This window comes from Monodon monoceros, unplaced genomic scaffold (assembly GCF_005190385.1).
Source record: "Monodon monoceros isolate NGI ecotype Baffin Bay Population unplaced genomic scaffold, NGI_Narwhal_1 Super_Scaffold_22, whole genome shotgun sequence".
Taxonomy (NCBI): Eukaryota; Metazoa; Chordata; class Mammalia; order Artiodactyla; family Monodontidae; genus Monodon; species Monodon monoceros.
In genome coordinates, this window is record NW_021703779.1 from 67,258,441 (window position 1) to 67,273,089 (window position 14,649).

Genomic DNA, 14,649 nt, shown 5'->3' on the forward strand with positions numbered 1-14,649 from the left:
TGCAAATATTTTCTCCCATTCTGATTGCTGTCTTTTCATTTTGTATATGGTGTCCTTTGCTGTGCAAAAGCTTTTAGGTTTAATTGGGTCCCATTCATTTATTTTTGCTTGTATTTTTGTTGTTTGAGGAGGTGCACTGAAAAAGATCTTGCTGTGATTTATGTCCAAGTGTGTTCTGCCTATGTTTTCCTCTAAGAGTTTTATAGAATCCAGCTTTACATTTAGGTCTTTTTTTGAGTAGAATAGACTAGCTTTCTTACTTTGCCATGCAAAGGGGGACACAGTGGTCTCCTGCCCCAGAAACCGTGTGTCCCCCTCCTTTTTTTTTTGGCCATGCCACCTGGCATGTGGGTTCTTAGTTTCCTGACCAGGGATTGACCCATGCCCCCTGCAGTGGAAGTGCAGAATCTTAACCAATGGACTGCCAGAGAAGTCCCTACATTTTAGTCATTAATCCATTTTGAGTTTATTTTTGTGTATGGTGTTAGGGAATGTACTAATTTTATTCTCTTACATGTAGCTGTACAATTTTCGCAGCACCACTTATTAAAGAGACTGTCTTTTCTCCATTGTGTATTCTTGCCTCCTTTGTCATAGATTAGGTGACCATAGGTGTGTGGGTTTACCTCTGGAATTCTATCCTGTTCCATTGATCTGTATTTCTGTTTCTTTGCCAGTACCATATTGTTTTGATGACTGTAGCTTTGTAGTATAGTGTAAAGTCAGGGAGCCTGTTTCCTCCAACTCCATTTTCTTTCCCAAGATTGCTTTGGCTCTCTGTTGTCTTTTGTGTTTCCATACAAATTGTAAGGTGTTTTTTTTTTTTCTAATTCTGTGAAAAATGTCATTGGTAGTTTGATAGGGATTGCAATGACTCTGTAGATTGCTTTAGGTAGTATAGTCATTTTCACAATATTGATTTTTCAAATCCAAGAACATGGTATATCTCTCCATCCGTTTGTGCCATCTTTGATTTCTTTCATCAGTATCTTATAGTTTTCTGAGTACTGGTCTTTTGCCTCCTTAGGTAGGTTTATTCCTAGGTATTTTATTATTTTTGATGCAATGTTGAGTGGGATGATTCTTTGATTTCTCTTTCTCATCTTTCATTGTTAATGTATAGAAATGCAAGTGACTTTTGTGTATTACTTTTGTATACTGCAACTTTACCAAATTCATTGATGAGCTCTAGAAGTTTTTTGGTAGCATCTTTAAAGTTTTCTATGTGTAGTATCACATCATCTGCAAACAGTGATAGTTTTACTTTTTTCTAATTTGGATTCCTTTATTTCTTTTTTTTCTCTGATTGCCATGGCTAGGACTTCCAAATCTATGTTGAATAAAATTGGTGAGAGTGGACACCCTTGTCTTGTTCCTGATCTTAAAGGAAATTATTTCAGTTTTTCATCATTGAGAATGATGTTTGCTGTGGGGTTATCATATATAGCCTTTATTATATTGAGGTGAGTTCCCTCTATGCCCACTTTCTGGAGAGATTTTATCATAAATGTATGTTGAATTTGGTCAAAATCCTTTTTTGCATCTATTGAGAAGATCATATTTTTTTTATTCTTCAGTTAGTTAATGTGGTGTATTGCACTGATTAATTTGTGGATATTGAAAAATCCTTACAACCCTGGGATAAATCCCACTTGATAATGTTATATGATCCTTTTCTTTTAATATTTATTTATTGAGTTATTTGGCTGTGCCAGGTCTTAGTCGCAGCACACAGGATCACAGCATGCAGGATCTTTAGCTGCAGCATGCGGGATCTAGTTCCCTGACCAGGGATAAAACCATGGGGCCCCTGCATTGGGAGCACAGAGTCTTAAACGCTGGACCACCAGGGAAGTCCCTGATCCTTTTAATGTGTTGTTGGATTCGGTATGCTAGTATTTTGTTGAGGAGTTTTGCATCTATATTTTTCAGTGATGTTGGCCTGTAATTTACTTTTTTTGTGATATATTTTTCTGGTCTTGGTATCAGAGTGATGGTTGCCCTGTAGAATAAGCTTGAGAGTGTTCTGCAATTTTGGGGAAGAGCTTCAGAAGGGTAGGTGTTAACTCTTCCCTAAATGTTTGATAGAATATGCCTGTGAAGCAATGTGTTCCTGCACATTTTTTTGTTGGAGGATTTTTAATCACAGTATCAATTTCAGTACCTGTGATTGGCCTGTTCATACTTTCGATCTTCCTGACTCAGTCTTGAAAGCTAGTGCCTTTCTAAGAATTTGTCCATTTTTTCTAGATTGTCCATTTTGTTAGCATATAGTTGCTTGTGTAGTGTCTTACAATTCTTTGTATTTCTGTGGTGTCTGTTGTAACTTCTCTCTTTTCATTTTATTGATTTCAGACCACTCCCTTTTTTCTTGATGAGTCTGGCTAAAGGTTTATCAATTCTGTCTTCTCAAAGAACCAGCTTTTAGTCTCACTGTTTTTTGCTAATGTTTTCTTTGTCTCTATATCATTTTTTAAAACATTTTTATTGGAGTATAATTGCTTTAAAATGGTGTATTAATTTCTGCTTTATAACAAAGTGAACCAGTGTTACATATAGATATGTCCCCATATCTCTTCCCTCTTGCGTCTCCTTCCCTCTGGCACTCCCAATTCCGATGCTCCCAATCCCAGCCCTCTAGGTGGTCACAAACCACCGAGCTGATCTCCTTGTGCTATGTGGCTGCTTCCCACTAGCTATCTATTTTATATTTGGTAGTGTATATATGTCAATGCCACTCTCACACTTTGTCACAGCATACCGTTCCCCTTCCCCATATCCTCAAGTCCATTCTCTAGTAGGTCTGTGTCTTTACTCCCATCTTACCCCTAGGTTCTTCATGAACTTTTTTTTTCTTACATTCCATATATATGTGTTAACATATGGTATTTGATTTTCTCTTTCTGACTTACTTCACTCTGTATGACAGACTCTAGGTCCATACACCTCACTACAAATAAGTCAATTTTGTTTCTTTTTATGGCTGAGTAATATTCCATTGTATATATGTGCCACATCTTCTTTATCCATTCATCTGTTGATGGACACTTAGGTTGCTTCAGTGTCCTGGCTATTGTAAATAGAGCTGCAAGGAACATTTTGGTACATGATTTTTTTTGAATTTTGGTTTTCTCAGGGTATATGCCCAGTAGTGGGATTGCTGGGTCGTATGGCAATTCTATTTGTAGTTTTTTGAGGAACCTCCATACTGTTCTCCATAGTGGCTGTATAAATTTACATTCCCAACAACAGTGCAAGCGTGTTCCCTTTTCTCCACACCCACTCCAGCATTTATTGTTTCTAGCTTTTTTGATGATGGCCATTCTGACCGGTGTGAAATGATATCTCATTGTAATTTGGATTTGCATTTCTCTAATGATTAAACATGTTGAGCATTCTTTCATGTGTTTGTTGGCAATCTGTATATCTGTTGGCAATCTGTATATCTTCTCTGGAGAAATGTCTATTTAGGTCTTCTGCCCATTTTTGGATTGGGTTGTTTCCTTTTTTGTCATTGAGCTGCAGGGGCTGCTTGTCAATTTCGTAGATTAATCCTTTGTCAGTTGCTTCATTTGCAAATATTTTCTCCCATTCTGAGGGTCGCCTTTGGTCTTGTTTATGGTTTCCTTTGCTGTGCAAAAGCTTTGAAGTTTCATTAGGTCGCATTTGTTTATTTATGTTTGTATTTCCATTCCTCTAAGAGGTGGGTCAAAAAGGACCTTGCTGTGGTTTATATCACAGAGTGTTCTGCCTATGTTTTCCTCTAAGAGTTTGATAGTGTCTGGCCTTACATTTAGGTCTTTAATCCACTTTGAGTTTATTTTTGTGTATGGTGTTAGGGAGTGTTCTAATTTCATACTTTTACATGTACCTGTCCAGTTTTCCCAGCACCATTTATTGAAGAGGCTGTCTTTTCTCCACTGTATATTCTTGCCTCCTTTATCAAAGATAATGTGACCATATGTGTGTGGGTTTATCTCTGGGTTTTCTGTCCTGTTCCATTGATCTATATTTCTGTTTTTGTACCAGTACCATACTGTCTTGATTATGGTAGCTTTGTAGTATGGTCTGAAGTCAGGAAGCCTCATTCCTCCAGCTCCATTTTTCGTTCTCAAGATTGCTTTGGCTATTCAGGGTCTTTTGTGTTTCCACACAAACTGTGAAATGTTTTGTTCTAGTTCTGTGAAAAGTGCCAGTGGTAGTTTGATAGAGATTGCATTGAATCTGTAGATTGCTCTGGATAGTCAAGTCATTTTCACAATGTTGATTCTTCCAATCCAAGAATTTGGTATATCTCTCCATCTATTTGAATCATCTTTAATTTCTTTCATCAGTGTCTTATAATTTTCTGCATACAGGTCATTTGTCTCCTGAGGTCGGTTTATTCCTAGATATTTTTTTTTTGCAATGGTAAATGGGAGTGTTTTCTTAATTTCACGTTCAGATTTTTCATCATTAGTGTATAGGAATGCCAGAGATTTCTGTGCATTAATTTGGTATTCTGATACTTTAACAAATTCATTGAATTGTTCTAGTAGTTTTCTGGTAGCATGTTTAGGCTTCTCGATATATAGTATCATGTCATCTGCAAACAGTGAAAGCTTTACTTCTTGTTTTCTGATTTAGATTCCTTTTATTTCTTTTTCTTCTCTGATTACTGTGGCTAAAACTTCCAAAACTATGTTTAATAATAGTGGTGAGAGTGGGCAACCTTGTCTTGTTCCTGGTTTTAGTGGAAATGCTTTCAGTTTTTCACCATTGAGGACGATGTTGGCTGTGGGTTTGTCATATATGGCATTTATTATGTTGAGGAAAGTTCCCTCTCTGCCTACTTTCTGCAGGATTTTTATCATAAATGGGTGTTGAATTTTGCCAAAAGCGTTCTCTGCATCTGTTGAGATGATCATGTTTTTTCTACTTCAGTTTGTTAATATGGAGTATCATATTGATTGTTTTGCCTATATTGAAGAATCCTTTCATTCCTGGAATAAACCCCACTTGATCATGGTGTATGATCCTTTTAATGTGCTGTTGGATTCTGTTTGCTAGTATTTTGTTGAGGATTTTTGCATCTATGTTAATCACTGATATTGGCCTGTAGTTTTCTTTCTCTGTGACATCTTTGTCTGGTTTTGGTATCAGTGTGAAGGCGGCCTCGTAGAATGAGTCTGGGAGTGTTCTCCATCTGCTATATTTTGGAAGAGTTTGAGAAGGATAGGTGTTAGCTCTTCTCTAAATGTTTGATAGAATTCGCCTGTGAAGCCATCTGATCTTGGGCTTCTGTTTGTTGGAAGATTTTTAATCACAGTTTCAATTTCAGTGCTTGTGATTGGTCTGTTCATATTTTCTATTTCTTCCTAGTTCAGTTTCGGCAGGTTGTATATTTCTAAGAATTTGTCCAATTCTTCCTGGTTGTCAATTTTATTGACATCGAGTTGCTTGTAGTAATCTCTCAGGATCCTTTGTATTTCTGCAGTGTCAATTGTTACTTCTCCTTTTTCATTTCTAATTCTATTGATTTGAGTCTTCTCCCTTACTTTCTTGATGAGTCTGGCTAATGATTTATCAATTTTGTTTATCTTCTCAAAGAACCAGCCTTTAATTTTACTGATCTTTACTGTCATTTCCTTCATTTCTTTTTCGTTTATTTCTGATCTGATTTTTTATGATTTCTTTCCTTCTGTTAACTTTGGGTTATTTTTTTTTTTGTTCTTATTTCTCTAATTGCTTTAGGGCAACATTAGGTTTTTTATTTGAGATGTTTCCTGTTTCTTAACATAGGATTGTATTGCTATAAACTTCCCTGTTAGAACTGCTTTTCCTGCATCCTATGTTTTGGTTCATCATATTTTAGTTGTCATTTTTTACTAGGTATTTTTTAATTTCCTCTTTTATTTCTTCAGTGATCTTTTGGTTATTAAGAAGTGTATTGTTTAGCCTCCATGTGTTTGTATTTTTTACAGATATTTTCCTGTAATTCATATCTAGTCTCATAGTGTGGTGGTCAGAAAAGATAGTTGAGATGATTTCAATTTTCTTAAATTTACCAAGGCTTGATTTGTGACCCAAGATATGATCTATCCTGGAGAATGTTCCATGAGCACTTGAGAAAAATGTGTATTTTGTTGTTTTTGGATGGAATGTCCTATAAGTATCAATTAAGTCCATCTTTTTTGATGTATCATTTAAAGCTTGTGTTTCCTTATTTAGTTTCATTTTGGATGATCTGTCCATTGGTGAAAATTGGGTGCTAAAGTCCCCTAGTATGATTGTGTTACTGTTGATTTCCCCTTATATGGCTGTCAGTATTTGCCTTATGTTTTGAGGTGCTCCTATGTTGGGTGCATACATATTTACAATTGTTATATCTTCTTCTTGGATCGATCCCTTGATCATTATGTAGTGTCCTTTTTTGTCTCTTCTAATAGTCTTTATTTTAAAGTCTATTTTGGCTGATATGAGAATTGCTACTCCAGCTTTCTTTTGGTTTCCATTTGCATGGAATATCTTGTTCTTTCCCCTCACTTTCAGTCTGTATTTGTCCCTAGGTCTGAAGTGGGTCTCTTGTAGACAGCATATATATGGGTTTTGTTTTTGTATCCATTCAGCCAGTTTGTGTCTTTTGGTTGGAGCATTTTATCCATTTACATTTAAGTTAATCATCAATATGTATGTTACTATTCCCATTTTCTTAATTGTTTTGGGTTCATTATTGTAGGTCTTTTCCTTCTCTTGAGTTTCTTGCCTAGAGAAGTTCCTTTAGCATTTGTTGTAAAGCTGGTTTGGTGGTGCTGAACTCTCTCAGCTTTTGCTTGTCTGTAAAGTTTTTAATTTCTCCATCAAATCTGAATGAGATCCTTGCTGGGTAGAGTAATCTTGGTTGTAGGTTTTTCTCCTTCATCACTTTAAATATGTCCTGCCAGTCCCTTCCGGCTTGCAGAGTTCTGCTGAAATATCAGCTCTTAACCTTATAGGGATTCCCTTGTGTGTTTTTTTGTTATTATTCCGTTGCTGCTTTTAATATGTTTTCTTTGTATTTAATTTTTGATTTTTTCATTAACATGTTTCCTGGCATGTTTTTCCTTGGATTTACCCTTAATGGGACTCTCTGTTTTTCCTGGACTTGATTAACTATTCCCTTTCCCATATTAGGGAAAATTTCAACTATAATCTCTTCAAATATTTTCTCAGTCCTTTGCTTTTTCTATTCTTCTTCTGGGACCCCTATAATACGAATGTTGGTGCGTTTAATATTGTCCCAGTTGTCTGTGAGACTGTCCCTAGTTCTTTTCATTCTTTTTTCTTTATTCTGCTCTGCAGTAGTCATTTCCACTGTTTGATCTTCCAGGTCACTTATCCGTTCTTCTGCCTCAGTTATTCTGCTATTGATCCCATCTAGAGTATTTTTAATTTCATTTATTGTGGTGTTCATCATTGCTTGTTTCCTTTTTAGTTCTTCTAGCTCTTGTTAAATGTTTCTTGCATTTTCTCTATTCTCTTTCCAAGATTTTGGATCATCTTTACTATAATTTTTCTGAATTATTTTTCAGGTAGACTGCCTATTTCCTCTTCATTTGTTAGGTCTGGTGGGTTTTTACCTTGCTCCTTTAGCTGCTGTGTGTTTTTCTGTCTTCTCATTTTGCTTATCTTACTGTGTTTGGGGTCTCCTTCTTGCAGGCTGCAGGTTCGTAGTTCCCATTGTTTTTGGTGTCTGACCCCAGTGGCTAAGTTTGGTTCAGTGGGTTGTGTAGCCTTCCTTGTGGAGGGGACTAGTGCCTGTATTCTGGTAGTTGAGGCTGCATCTTGTCTTTCTGGTGGGCAGGTCCACGTCCGGTGGTGTGTTTTTGCATGTCTGTGGCCTTATTATGATTTTAGGCAGCCTCTCTGCTAATGGATGGGGCTGTACTCCTGTCTTGCTAGTTATTTGGCATACTGTGGCCAGCACTGTAGCTTGCTGGTTGTTGAGTGATGCTGGTTCTTGGTGTTGAAATGGAGATCTCTGGGATATTTTTGCCTTTTGATATTATGTGGAGCTGGGAGGTCTCTTGTGGACCAGTGTTCTGAAGTTGGCTCTCTCATCTCAGAGGCACAGCACTACTCCGGGCTGGAGCATCAAGACCCTTTCATCCACACAGCTCAAAAAAAGGGAGAAAATTTGAAAGAAAGAAGAAAGAAAGAAAGAAAGAGAGAAAGAAAGAAAGAAAGAGGATAAAATAAAACAAAGATAAAATAAAATGAAATTATTAAAATAAAAAATAATTATTAAGAAGAAAATTGTTTTAAAAGGAAAAAACAAACACAGAAACAAAAAATGGACAGACAGAACCCTAGGACAAATGGTAAAAGCAAAGCTATACAGGCAAAATCTCACACAGAAGCATACACACACACATTCACAAAAAGAGGAAAAAGGGAAAAATAATATATCTTGCTCTCAAAGTCCACCTCCTCAATTTGCGATGATTCGTTGTCTACTCATGTGTTCCACAGATGCAGGGTACATCAAGTTGATTGTGGAGATTTAGTCCGCTGCTCCTGAGGCTGCTGAGAGAGATTTCCCTTTCTCTTCTTTGTTTACACAGCTCCTGTGATTCAGCTTTGGATTTGGCACCGCCTCTGCTTGTATGTCACCTGAGGGCATCTGTTCTTTGCTCAGACAGGACGGGGTTAAAGGAGCCGATGATTCGGGAGCTCTGGCTCACTCAGGCCGGGTGGAGGGAGGGGTACATATGTGGGGAGAGCCTGTGGCGGCAGAGGCCGGCATGACCTTGCACTAGCTTGAGGCACGCCGTGTGTTCTCCCGGGGAAGTTGTCCCTGGATCACGGGACCCTGGCAGTGGCGGGTTGCACAGGCTCCTGGGAGGGGAGGTGTGGATAGTGGCCTGTGCTGGCACACAGGCTTCTTGGTGGCGGCAGCAACAGCCTTTGCATCTTATGTCCGTCTCTGGGGTCTGTGCTGTTAGCCGCGGCTTGCGCCAGTCTCCAGAGCTCCTTTAAGCAATGCTCTTAATCCCCTCTCCTCGCGCACCAGGAAACAAAGAGGAAAGAAAAAGTCTCTTGCCTCTTTGGCAAGTCCAGACTTTTTCCCGGACTCCCTCCCGGGTAACCGTGGTGCAGTAACCCCTGCAGGCTGTGTTCATGCTACCAATCCCAGTCTTCTCCCTGCGATCCATCCGAAGCCGGAGCCTCAGCTCCCAGATTCCACCAGCCCCGGCGGGTGAGCCTACAAGCCTCTCGGGCTGGTGAGTGCTGGTTGGCGTGATGCTATGTGCGGGAATCCCTCCACTTTGCCTTCTGCGTCCCTGTTGCTGTGTTCTCCTCATGGCTGCAAAGCTTCCCCGCTCCGCCACCCACAGTCTCTGCCCGCAAAAGGGCTTCCTAGTGTGTGGGAACGTTTCCTCCTTCACAGTTCCCTCCCACTGGTGCAGGTCCCGTCCCTATTCTTTTGTCTCTGTTTATTCTTTTTTTCTTTTGCCCTACCCATGTATGTGGGGAGTTTCTTGCCTTTTGGGAGGTCTGAGGTTTTATGCCATCGTTCAGTTGGTGTTCTATAGGAGCAGTTCCACGTGTAGATGTATTTCTGATGTGTCTTGGGGAGGAAGTTGATCTCCACCTCTTACTTGTCTGCCATCTTCCTCCCAATCTCTTCATATATATCTTCTTTATCCATTCAATTTGTGGTGGATACTTAGGTTGCTTCCATATCTTGGCTATTGTAAATTGTGCTGCTATGAACATTGGGGTGCATCATCGTTTTGAGTTAGTGTTTTCATTTTTTTTTTGGATGTACACTCAGCAGTGGAAATCCTGGATGATATGATAGTTCTATTTTCAGTTTTTTAGAGGAACCTCCATATTGTTTTCCATAGTGGATGTATCAGTTTATGTTCCCACTAATAGTGTTCAAGTGTTCCTTTTCCTTTGCATCCTAGCCAACCCTTATTTGTAGTCTTTTTGACTATAGCCATTCTGACAGGTGTGAGGTGATATTTCAGTGTCATTTTAATTTGCATTTCTCTAATAATTAGCAATGTAAAGCACCTTTTTATATGCTCATTAGCCATCCATATGTCTTCTTTGGAAAAAATGCCTATTCAAGATATATATATATATAGTTTGGATATTAACTACTTATCCATCATATCATGTGCAAATATTTTCTGCTGTTCAGTAAGTTGTCTTTTAATTTTGTTGGTAGTTTCCTTTGCTGTGCAAAATCTTTTAAGTTTAACTAGGTTCCGTTTGTTTATTTTTGCTCTTGTTTCCTTTGCCTGAGGAGACAGGTACAAAAAAATATTGCTACAATTTATGTTAAAGAGTGTTCTGCCTATGTTTTCTTCTAGGAGTTTCATCATTTTAGGTCTTACATTTAGGTCTTTAATCCATTTACAGTTTATTTTTGTATAAGGTGTTAGAGAATATTTTGAGCTCATTCTTTACATGAATCTGTTAAGTTTTCCCAGCACCATTATTGAAGAGACTCTTTTCTCCATTGCATATTCTTGACTCCTTTGTTGTAGATGAATTGACCTTAGGCATGTGGGTTTACTATGTTCCATTGATCTTTGTGTCTGTTTTTGTGGTAGTACTATGCTCTTTTCATTACTGTAACTTTGTAGTATAGTCTGAATTCTTGATACCTCCAGCTCTATTCCTTTTTCTCAAGATTGTTTGGCAAATTGGGATATTTTCTGTTTTCATAAAAATTTTTAGATTATTCGTTCTAGTTTTCTGAAAAATGTCATGGATATTTTGGTAAGAATTGCATTAAATGTGTAGATTGCTTTGACTAATATTGTCATTTTAACAGTATTAGTTCTTTGAATCCATGAACCCAGGATTTCTTTCCATTTCTTTGTATCATCTTCAATTTCCTTCATCAATGTTTTATAGTTTTCAGAGTATAGATCTTTCACCTCCTTTGTTAAGTTTATTGCAAGATATTTTATTCTTTTTGATAAAATTTTAAATGGGATTTTTTTCTTGCTTTCCCTTTCTGATAGTTCATTATTATATCTATAAAAAGCAACACATTTTATATATTAATTTTTTATCTTGCAACTTTAGTGAATTCATTTATTAGTTCCAAGAGCTTTTTGGTGGACTTTTGGGTTTTCTATGTAGATTTTCATGTCATCTTCACAAAGTGACAGTTTTGTTACTTCCCTTCCAATTTTGATGCTTTTTATTTTTTACTTGTCTGATTGCTGTGGCTAAAATTTCCAGTACTGGGTTAATTAGAAGTAACAAGAGTGGGCATCATTGTCTTATTGATTTTAGAGGAAAGGCTTTCATCTTTTCATCATTGAGTATGATGTTAGCTGTGGATGTGTCATAAATAGCCTTTGTTATATTGAGATATGTTTTCTCTATATGAACCTTGATGAGAGTTTTTATTATGAAGGGGTGTTGAATTATTTTCAAATGATTTTTCTGCATCTATTGAGATGATCATGTGAGTTGAATTCTTCCTTTTGATAATGTGTTGTATAAAATTTCATATCTGGAGTAAATCCTACTTGCCCATGGTGTGTGATACTTTTTATGTATTGGTGAATTCAGTTTGCTAATACTTTGTTGATGATTTTTGCATCTATATTCATCACAGGTATTGAGCTATAATTTACTTTTCTCATAGTGTCTTTGTCTAGTTTTGGTATCAGGGTAGCTGTGCCCTCAAAAAATTGATTTGGGAGTGTGTCCCTCCTCTGTAATTTTTTGCAATAATTTGAGAAGGATAGCTATTAGCTCTTCTTTATATGTTTGGTAGAATTCTCCTCTGAAGCCAACAGGCCCTGGACTTCTGTTTACCAGGAGGGTTTTTTTTTATTACAAATTCAATTTCAATGCTATTGATTAGTCGGTTCAGATTGTCTGTTTCTTCCTGATTCATTCTTAGCAGATTGTATGTTTCCAGAAAATTTTTTATTTCTTCTAGGTAGTCCAATTTTTTGGTGTGTAATTGTTCATAGTATTCTCTTATGATTTTTGTACCTCTGTGGTATAAGTTGATATTTCTCCTTTTTCATTTTTTATTGTTTTCTGGGTCCTCTCTCATTTCTTCTTATTAGCCTGGCTAAAGGTTTATCAATTTTGTTTATCTTTTTAAAAAACAGCTCTTGGTTTCATTGCTGTTTTCTATGTTTTTTTTTTCAATCTCTATATTATTTATTTCCTCTCTGATCTTTATTATTTCCTTCTTTCTTCTGACTTTGGGCTTTGTTTGTTTTTGTTTTTCTAATTCCTTTAGATAGAACATTATGTTGTTTATTTCATATTTTCCTTGTTTTTGACAAAGGCCTTTATTGCAATTAACTTCCCTCTCAGAACTGCTTTTTCTGTATCTCATAGATTTTAAAAAGCTTTGTTTCCATTTTCATCTGTCTTGTGGTATTTTCTGATTTAATCTTTGATTTCTTCATTGACTTATTTGTATTCTAGTAGCATGCTGTTTAGTGTCCACCTGTTTCTGCTTTTCTCAGTTTTCTTTCTGAAATTTATTTCTAGTTTTATACATTCTGGTTAGAAAAAGTTCTTGATATGATTTCTATCTTCTTAAACTTTTTGTGACTTGTTTTGTTTCCTAGAATGTCATCGATCTTGGAGAATGTTCCATGTGCCCTTGAAAAGAATGTATATTCTGCTGTTTTTGGAAGGAATGTCCTGTACATATTCTATGTCTCATGGGTTTATTGTGTCATTTAAGACCACTGTTGCCTTGTTGATTTTCTGTCTGGATGATTTGTCCATTGATGTAAGTGGGGTGTTAAACTCCCCTACTATTTTTGTAGTACTGTCCATTTCTCCCTTTATGTCTGTTAATATTTGCTTTTTATATTTAGTTGCTCCTGTATTGGGTGCATGTATGTTAAAGAGTGTAATATCCTATTCTTGTATTAATCCCTTCATCATTATATAAATCCCTTCTTTGGCTTCTGTTATTGACTTTATTTTAAAATCTATTTCATTTGATATGAGTATTTTTTTCTTGTTTTTTCCATTTTCATGAAATATTTTTCCATCCTCTCACTTTCTTTCTGTGTGTGTTTTTACCTCTGAAGTGAGTCACTTATAAGCAGTATATAGATGGGTCTTGGTTTTTTTTTGTTTTTTTTTAATCCAGTAAGTAAGTCACATCGCTTCTTGGCCTTTTGGCTAAGATCAAGTGCAATAAGTAAGCCACACTTAAGTCTTTGATTGGAGCATTTTTTCCATTGACTATTGAAGTAATTATTGATAGGTAAGTACTTACTGACATTTTGGTACTTGTTTTCCACTTGTTTTTGTAGTCCTTCTCTATTCATTTCTTCTTCCTTTCGTTTCTTCCATTGTGGTTTGATGATTTTCCTTAGTAGTATACTTCAGTTCCTTTCCTTCTACTTTTGGTGTATCTATTGTGGGTTTTTAATTTGTGGTTACCATGTGTTTCATATAAGTGGACCTATAATTATAACCACTTATTTTAAACTCATGGTCATTTAAAGTTCAAACACATTCTAAAAGATCCACCTCTTTTACTCACCTCCTTTACATTTTTATATTTTTGGTATAATTTTTATCTTGATCATTAATCACTTCACTGTTAATTGTAGTTATAGTTGCTTTCACATTTTTTGTCCTTTAACCTTCATATGAGGCTATGTAAGTTGTTGGGCTTCAAATATTACTATATATTAGCCTTTCTTAGTGGGATTTTTTCCCTTTCCTATAGATTCTCACTTTTTGTTATAGCCTTTTCTTTACCACTAAGATAAGAGCATTTAACATTTCTTTTAGGGTGGGTTTAGTATTGATAAACTCATTCATTGTTTTCTTGTCTGAGAAGTTCTTTATCTCTCCTTCACTTCTAAATGACAACTTGCTGGTTAGAGTATCCTGGGTTGTAGGTTTTTCCCCCTCAGCACTTCAGATATATCATCTTATTACCTTCTGGCCTGCAAAGTGTCTGCAAAAAATCAGCTGATAGCTTTATGAGATTCTCTTGCAAATGACACTTATTTTTCTCTGGCTGCCTTTAGAATTCTCTTTTTATCTTTTGCTATTTTAATTATCATATGTCTTGGTGTGGGACTTTTTGGTTTCATCTTGTTTGGGACCCTCTGTGCTTCATGGACCAGGATATCTGTTTCCTTCTTCAGGTTTGTGAAGTTGTCAACCATAATTTCTTCAAATACTTTTTTGATACCCTTCTTTCTCTCTCTCCTTCTGGTATCCCTATAACGTGAATGTTGTTATGAGTCATATTATCTCAAAGACCTCTTAAACTACTCTTGTTTTTATTATTTGTTTTTCTTTCTACTGTTCTGGTTGAATGTTCCCATTATTCTATCTTCCAGATCACTTATGCATTTTTCTGTACCAGTTAGTCTGCTATGAGCCTCTTAGACAGCCTCATCAATCAGGGGGCAGACAGAGGAAGCAAAAAGAACAACAACTCTGCAGCCTGCACAACGGAAACCACAATCACAGAAAGTTAGACAAAATGAGACAGCAGAGGAATATGTCCCAGATGAAGGAACAAGATAAAACCCCAGAAGAACAAGTAAGTGAAGTGGAGATAAGCAATCTACTTGAAAAATAATTCAGAGTAATGATAGTAAAGATGATCCAAGATCTCAGAAAAAGAATAGAGACACAGATAAAGAAGGT